Consider the following 9,457-nt stretch of genomic DNA (forward strand, 5'->3'; position numbering starts at 1 on the left):
ACTAGGCATAACGGGCAAAATTACATTAGGTACTAGTGTGTTGGGGAACGTTTTGTGGGTTTTTTTTTGTCAGTTATTGTTCTTTTGTTTTATCAATTTAATAGCAGTGTTTAAGAGTCTGAATATCCAAGAATAATCCCATTATCCATGATAGCGTTTGTAAAAGAAAAAAGTGAGCAGCCAATGATTATGTATGAGATGTCAGGGGATGTACCTATAATATTAGATCTAACCTTCACAACAAAATTGAAAGGTGGGTAGAATTATTTTTTCTCCAGATAACACAAAGGAACTTAGTAGCAGATGAGCAGATGACTCCAATAAGCCAAGTTATTGTTCCGGGTCTTTACTCCTTCCCTGGTGACGGGATCACCCACTCACCTGCGTGCACGTGAAATTGCAATTCCCCTTTGACACTGGGCTTACCCAGGTGACATATCTGACATGCTAGCCGATAGGAAGCCAACAGAGACTTAGGCTGTACTTTCCCTGGTGGTTGTTTACTACTTCTATGAGATAACTTTTTCAGGTTGTGCACGTGTGCCACCGAAATTCTGTGATTAACAATCACTTAGGGTGATTGTTACCAAGCTTAAATGAAAAACCAAGTCAGAATTCAAACCTAAGTCAAAAAATACATGATCCGGGGCTGGAGAGATGGCTTAGCGGTTAAGCGCTTGCCTGTGAAGCCTAAGGACCCCGGTTCGAGGCTCGGTTCCCCAGGTCCCACGTTAGCCAGATGCACAAGGGGGCGCACGCGTCTGGAGTTCGTTTGCAGAGGCTGGAAGCCCTGGCGCGCCCATTCTCTCTCTCTCCCTCTATCTGTCTTTCTCTCTGTGTCTGTCGCTCTCAAATAAATAAATAAATAAAAAATGAACAAAAAAATATAAAAAAAAAAATCCATGATCTTTCTTTCTGTGACATACTACTACAGATTCTAAACCTTGTTCAATTCTTGCTTGATATATGGCAAATTGTGTTGAACTAAAAGAAACACTGAACAAATTAATCCTTGCCATCCTTTTCTCTCTTCTCACGGTGGCCTCCCATGCATAAATATCCCAGCTGGGCCAGTCTACATCATAAAACTTAGGTGTGTTACAGCTACTGCAGTACAAGTTTCGCCCTGGACCTCTAAAACTGGATTCAGTGTGGTCACGATAAAATGAATTTTGTGCAGTAATGTTGACTAGTAGGATATAAAGAATTATGTTTATTAAAGATCCTAGTAGGGAGATAGTTATGGTACTCAATTTTTCTTATATTTTTATTTTTGTGAGGCAAGGTTTTACTGGGTTAAATAAAGATAGAAAAGAAAAAGAAAAAAGAAAGAGGCTGGTGCACCAGGTCTGCATCCCAGAGGTCTGGGTTTCAGGATGAAGTCCCAAACTGCTGGGAATGTCAGCTTGTATTGGAGAAAACCACAAGATGTTCATTGTAAAAACGGGACGGAAGTTAAAATACAAATATAGGCAGAAATGGGGCAACAAACATTCTATGCTACGTAATCACAAAGGTTTTTAGAAAGAGAGAGGTACAGGAAGGTCGTGGTACCTTGCACAGAGGGGTCATCCCATTTCTTAGATAACAGAAAACACCTGCATTTTACTATAAGGCCTGTGGTGCCAATTCCTGAAACATCTCCTTCAGCTGTCAGGAAGATTAGCTTGGGTGGTGGCCTCCATTATGTGTGCCTAAAGACAAGGGCTCACAGGAGGATGTTTAACCAGGTCTATTGTGTCCCTTTGCATTGCCATTTCCCCCTCTGATATGACATTAAGTCAATCACTGACTCATGAAGAAAAGTGTCTCGGGTGTTTTTATCTAAGGGAGTATATTGCATCCAAAATACCATGAGTTTAACAGAACTTACTTTATTCTTTATTTTTGAGAGAGAGAGACTGGACAAGCCAGGGCCTTTCAGCCGCTGTGGTGAACTCCAGACATGTCCGCCCCCTTGTGTGCATGTGTAACATTGCATGCTTGCGTCACATTGAATACCACATAAATGGGACTTGGAGATTCCAACAAGCACGTTCTTAGGCTTTGCAAGCAAGCACCTTAACCACTAAGCTATCGCTCCATCCCAGTTATGGTATTCTAAGCAATAAGATATTTTTTGCTGGTTCACATGTAAAGGCTATGCATGAAGAAAGAATAGAAGAACATTTAACTGTCATATTGATTGCCCCAACACTTTTGGAAAGCACAGCGGTAGGTTTTAGGAATCCAGCCTGTCCTAACCACAGCCATATTGATTTGTCTTAGTACAATGATTGTCTCTGAGTCACTCTGGTCTCTTCCCCACCCAATGATGGTCCACACTGCTTCCCAGCATACTATAGATAAACAGACCATCAAAGTGGTTTGTGGAGTTTGGCACCTGGATCCTACCATCCTCAGCATGTGCCAGACATCCTTGTTACTTGCTTGAGACAATCCAGATATGTTCCAGCTTAGATGCAAGTGTTTTTTATTCTGACCACTCTGTAGAACCTCCATCTGACCAAAACACTGTCAGTGTTCCTGCTGGTTTTGACCATTTCTGTATGGGCCCATCAGATTGCACTCTGTGTGATCCAGATCCATCTGACTATGTCGTCAGTCTCACAGCATCTTGCATCCAATTCTCACTTACCAGGACTAGGTTTTTATGAGAACACAGAAGAAATTTTGTCAGTATTTCCTTTACTCACCTTTATATGGTTTCACTTGTTACAACAATCATATATCAGTTTTTGCACATTATTTACTTTTTTATTGCTTGTAAAGAATGATGTCACTTTATGACATTTTTCAGACAAAATTTGTTTAGGTTTCCCTCCCCTCCTTCACCCCCTCCCCACCATAGCCCCCTCTCAGTTTTCATGCTACATGTGTCCTTTTGTCCTCCCCCACTTTCTCATCACCTCTTGTTCCCTGCTTAGAGTCTCCTATCTAATTTTGTAGCCTATACCAAATCTCATATCCCTTTGTTGATATACATAAAAATATTAAAAGTCTCATATCCCCCATTTGCATACATACAAACATTAAAAGTATCATATCCCTTATCTACATGCCTACAAATGTCAGGAGCCTCAGATTATTTCCTTGAATGCTCCTCTACTCTCCCCCCTCTGAGTTCTCCTTCTGACATCTCCCTCAGGATAAGCATGCTGTAATGGCTGATCTCCCATAGCTGTCTGAGGCTCATTTATTTTTCTTTATTCTTTCTCTCAAGTCTTCTTACATAGCCTCTATTGATATGTCTTTAATTTTGGTCAGTCTTGTTCCTGCCATTTCAAATTATCTCTTGAGAACCCTTTGGTAGTTGTTTTCCTTCAGTTATGTACTTTTCAACTCCATAATTTCCATTTGTTTTTTTTTTCTCATTTCCATCCTAAGTTAATATTCATTATTTGATATGACATTGGGTTTCTAACTCCCTTTACATTTGAACTCATAGTTGACTTTGCTTGTATGAACAGGTTTCTATATTGACCATCCTGAAGCTTTATGCTATTAAAATATGTTATTTGGTCACTCTCAAATGCAGATTGTATGGCATTTTTTCCCTCCAGTGTATGGGCTGTGTTTTCCAATTTCTTTCCTATTTCTCAGATGGAAGCTGAACATTTTAGATAGTAAATTATAGCTGTGGATACAGGTAGCCCTTTCAAGGCTTTTAGTTTTTTATGTACTTATTAGTTGTTTAGAGGCTGGCTGGATTTAGTATGTTAAGCCTCTGGTGTTGCTCTCCAGAAAGGTACAGATTCAGGTAAGCCCACGGAACCCTAGGATGACAGGGTTCTGGTCATCTTTCTTTCCTCATGTCTTCCAGTTTCCACTAGTTGTCTCCCATTATCCTCCTGTCTTCCCCAGTTCCCCAAGCTAAAAATTATCCTATAAATTAATTTAAATCAAGTTAGATTCCTAAGGTTCATGTTTGAAATTTCTTCTGATTCCAAAAGGGCTCTTCTCCAACTCCCTTGTGCAAGCAAGTTAGCTGGCCACCAGCCTAAGCTGATTCATTGTTAAGTTCACTTATCAACTGTCACTCACCATAACAGCCAAACTCTACTGCACTTGGAAGAGTCCTTAAGTTTGAACTTCTCCACACCCCATGGCAAATGAAATCAGCTGCTCTGGGAAGAGATTAGGAGCTACCTGTTCTGTGGCCAGCTTCTATCCCAGACCAAATCTCTAGGACATCTCTGGGGCATGGGGTGGGTATGACCCTCTGGCTACTCTCTTTCTGGAAGCTGATGATTGATGAATGAGATGTAATAGACTGAGGTGTTGATGCCTGCATATTCTGACTTGGAAACACACCTTATAAGCTGGGGAAAAGAGAATAGAGACTATGATATCTTCAACCCACCCTGGTCCAAGATGCAGGCTGAGCAGAAGGAAGTTCTTGGCTGGGATTCAGTCTCAGCATCAGACAGATGAAGACAAAAAAATGTGGAGATTCTGTTCCTCCCAAGAAGATGAACCACTGGCAGTAAGGAAGCAGAGGTCCCTGTATTCTTGGAGTGCAGCCTTTAATTTACTGAGCAGACAAGATGAAGAAAAGAGAATAAGAAGGAAAGAATCTTGATTCACATCCCACAGACTGACCATATACTCTCTGTAATAGATTTATTCATTTGCTGTTGACCACTAGGATCATTTCCAAAGGTTTCTGGAGGTTTTCTTTTTCCTCTACTGGTGAGTGGGTTTGTAGAGTTCTGTATATTTCCACCAGAAGTTTATCTCCATTCACTAGTTTTGTTTAATGTGTGCAATTAATGAATTCATAAAATGATAAGAAAATATCATTATATCATTATACCCACAAATCAGTTCTTCTCTCAACCCTGTTCAGGAGAAGCCTATTTTTGGCAGTGGCAGGTGGTCAATACAGAGAATCATAACTGGTCAAGTGCTAAAAATAAGTGACAGATGAAAGCTCAGCCAACATGGAACATATGCATCATCCCCTCCAGAGCTCAGCTAACACAAAGGATGGGACAGAAATAATGTAAGAGCTAGAAGATGGGGAGGCATACTGTTGAGCTCAGGAGTCTGGGCATGGTAAGGCCATTGTAGTCACAAACTTATGGCCACTGTAGATTACTGCATAAGACCTGCATATGATGGGGCCAGTAAACACTCGGTTATAGATAGAGGAGGGTCTTTGGAGGCCACAGCCCTCCCTAAAGAGCTAATGGCAGTTACCAGTTCCTCGGGGTGGGGAGTCATCTTCTGTGGCATAGCCACTGGTAAGTAATGATAAGAAAGAAGTACATGATGGAAAATGGAATTTCAAAGGGGAAAGTCGGGGGGAGGGAGGGTATTACCATGGGATATTTCTTATGATCATGGAAAATGTTAACAAAAATTGAGGAAAAAAATGAATAAAATAAAGAAAGTAGTACAGTGAGATTGCCAGAAATAAGGGAGGATCATGTGAGAGACGCATGATAAAAATGTAATACATTGTCAAGAAACAGATAACATGTATGTTTTTAAAAAAGATCTAGACTATTTTGTACCCAGATCTGTTCAGGTATAAATGTAAAAACAGAGGCCTAAAGTCACCAGTTCAGTCATCCCACTTGTTAGCTGCAGAGCTTAGACTCACATCAGTTGATAATTCACACTAGCGTTCTTCTGCTTACATCATCCCTGACCCTCTGCTCCTCCATCCAACTTCCAGTACAAGTAGAAAAGACTCTTTCTAGTACTCACCACACCTTCATTAGTACTGATAACATGATGTATGGTTTCCTGTTACTCTTCTGCTACTTGTTACTCCAGGGAGACTGTGGCCATTTACCAAACACAACCATATTACCAGCCATTATAAAATAATATTCATCCTGTACTGCATTCAGTGAGAAAGATTGTAAAATTAATACATTTATGTGGACAAGAAATGTCTGTGTCTTTCCTGGGTAGAGGGAGATGTGATTGTTATAAAAAGTGCCTGTGGCACAGAGAAATTTTAGGTCAGGCAAAATGACCTTGTGGCTCTCTTAGGACAGATACATGTCATTATACATTGGTAGAAACTCACAGAATTACAAAAGCAAGAGCCACACTAATGTAAGCTCTAGGCTGGGGTGGGAAATGATGTGCTAGTGTGTAGGTTCATCAATGCGCCTCTCTGGGGGGGGGGACTGTTTATTTAGGGACAGACTTTATATGTCTGGGAAAGGAAAAAAAGGGAAACCTCTTTTTTTCTGTAAACCTAAACTTATCCTACAAGAATTAAATCTTAAAATGAGAATGTCTTCCTAACAGCCCAGAAGAGATGCATCAAATGTGTTTACAGGTTGAAATACAAGTGCAAATTAAACTCACTTTGAAATATTGTGGCATCCCTATTGGATTATTACTTGTCTCATCACTGTGGCCAAATACCTGGCATAGGAAAACTTGGAAAGAAGGAAGGAAGGAAGGAAGGAAGGAAGGAAGGAAGGAAGGGAGGGAGGGAGGGAGGGAGGGAGGGAGGGAGGGAGGGAGGGAGGGAGGGAGGAAAGAAGGAAGAAAGGGATGGTATATTTTGGCTTACAGTTTAGGTTATAAGTAGAAAACACAGTAGCATGAGTTTGCCTTGAGACTTATTCACACCTTCCAGATCAGGGAGAGAAAGCTTAGCCAGAAGTAAGGCTAACTTAGAACCCTCAAGGTTCAGCCACCAGTGTTCCCAATTTCTTCCAGCTTAGCTCTACTTCCTTCAGGTTCCACAAACCCCCAAAACAATATCACCAGCTGGACATCAAGTGAGCCTGTGAGGATTATTTTAAATCCAAGCCATAACACGGTGCCATAATCGCTAACACAGCAAAGAGAAGCCATACGCCAAGTGTTGGCCAGGACAGGGAACAACCAGAACTGCTGGGTGATTTGATATGTGTTACAACCACTTGGAAACCTATTTTTCTATGTCTGCTAAACTTGAATGCATGCTAATTAGAAACCCAAGAATTCCACTCTGAGATATGTATCCTGCCAAATACAGATGCATATTCACCAGGACAGTACAGAGTACTTGTAGCAACAAGACTGAAAAAGAGAAAAGTTGGAAATGACTCAACCCTACTGCTCCCCAGAAAGCAATACTAGTTTCATGATATTTGTTGAGAAGCTCTCAGGTTCATCACAAAGCAGGAACATGGGAAGGGAATTGGACAGAAAAAGAGAGGTTGGGCTAGAATGCAGTCCCATGGCCTGGGTTGACTCCAAAGGGATCCCTGAGCCTGGGGCAGCACATTGGGATCAGGGGTCAGACCCTCCAAATCCCCTCATGTCAACAATGTTAAATATGCTTATCTGAACAAAGGATGTGACATTGAGCAATGCAGTCCCCCTCGGCCAAAAGAGCAGGAGAAATTATCTTTCAGTTCTGATGTGGGACTCTGGGTGGGGCAAAACAATAGAAGGATAAGTATGGTGAACAAATTAAGGAAATTTCACCCAAGGAAATACAACACAGTAATGAAAATAAACTTCACAAGATATCCTGATGAGGAGATGGAGCATGTGGTCAGATTCCATACATGCACGGTTCAAGAGCAGACATGACAGGTCTGTGAGGAGAATGGTAGTTACTTTGGTAAAGAGTTGGAAGAAGGAGAGGCCTCTGTAGGGAATTGCTCATAGTCCATTTCTACCTGAGTTCTGGGGACCCATAGTGAATACCTAAGGAAAGCCAGTGAGCTTCACTTAAAAAAAAAAAAGAGAGAAGAGAAAGGTTATTAATAAACATGTGGGCAGTGGGAAGGGGAATCAATATGTAGTATAAGCAAGAAATCACTCGGATCCTGTGTCCTAAGATCAAGCTTTTCCATTTGAGTCCTTCCTCTCAGCTGTGAGGTTCTGATGGGCTAGGGCACTGTTGGAAGTGAGAGCACACAACCAGAAGAATTAGAGTGCCCTGAGTTTTCATGCTCATCACCCTTCCTTCTGTTACCTCTGAGCAAAACTTCAGCCTGCATGGGGTCCAGGCAGCACTGGAGGAGACTCAGAGGTGCTGTCTTGAATGCAAATCAAGAGAGAATAAAACAGGAGAATCTGCTCATGGTCCACTTAACCATCTTACTGCAGCAAGGTAGCCCCCATTAAAGGAGCATTTTATTTATGTGGCACGGAGGCCCTAACCATTCCAGCTAATTGGAATACCACTGTATAGCCAGGTCCTCGACTTCTCTAGAATCATTCCTTGAGTCATGGCCCCTTTAATCTTATTTAAACTAAAGATAACTCTGCTTTGTTGGACAAAATGCATCTGGAATACAGAATTATAAGAGAGAATGGGCCCAGATGGCAGAGGTATTTAAGGAAATACAGTTTCCAAACTGGGAATTTGTCACCCCTCTGATTTCATTTATATGATTTGCCAGTCCCCTCCCTCTGCTGTGACCCTTAAAAACTACTCAAGTAGCAAGGGAATTGTGCAATGTAGTCATGGTAACTCCAAACCTCACCATGCTACACACACACACACACACACACACACACACACACACACAAACACACATACACACACATACTTCTACCACCAGCTGCAACTCCAATAATGACTTATATCCTAAACATGAGCTAAAAATAACTACCAAAGTTGTATGAACCACCACATGTTGTGTTTTTCTGTCACTATATCTGATTACTATTCACACCAAAGGTAAAAATCAAAAATGGGATTTGGTGGCAGATTGCTTGCAATTGAGGGCTTTCTTTTCAATGAGAATGAGGAATTCATACATTTCCTTCACTGCTAAAATGAGACTTGAAATTGAAGGTGGTTTTAAAGATGTGCCCTTTCTTGAGTGTTTTCACTTTCCCTGCAGTAATAATTATTCTTGGCTAATCATGTTGGTTTTTAAGGAAGGTAATTAGTGCTTTCAACACTATAATTGGATTTCCCTGAAAGCGAAGACCTGCATTCTACCACCCAGGTCCCCGTTATTTGACCAAGAACTGAATCTCAATTAGAGGAAGTAAGAATTCCCCTGTGTGTTCTTATAAGATTGCACCTGAGTTGGGGTTGCCAGTCCCCAGGAGAAGACTTTTGGGGACATGAATGAACAGAGCCACATTCAGGGGTTGGATACCAAGTCGGAGCTATACACCTTGCTTGTAGACAAGAGGAATCTTTGCTCTGCAGAAGTGTGAGGAAATTGAAATCCCAAAGCCTATGTTTTATATAAAGTCACCTCTGAAGAGTCAAAGAACTCCTGAGAAAGAAGTATTGTCAATAAGGAAAAGCTACCTGCTGCAGGCATTTGCCACACTCCAGAGCAAAAGAAGGGGAAAGCACCAGCACCTCACTGCTCTGTGTGCTCTCTGCTTCCTATGGTGACATGCGGAATTGAAAACGCTCTGCAGGGGCCTCTCCTCACTCTTAGTCTCTAGCCTGTGTTACCCAGAGTAGGACCTGAGATGGTTTTCCTCTGGGAGAGTGTGATAGTTAACCTCAATTGTCAGC

Source organism: Jaculus jaculus, chromosome 3, assembly GCF_020740685.1.
Source record: "Jaculus jaculus isolate mJacJac1 chromosome 3, mJacJac1.mat.Y.cur, whole genome shotgun sequence".
Taxonomy (NCBI): Eukaryota; Metazoa; Chordata; class Mammalia; order Rodentia; family Dipodidae; genus Jaculus; species Jaculus jaculus.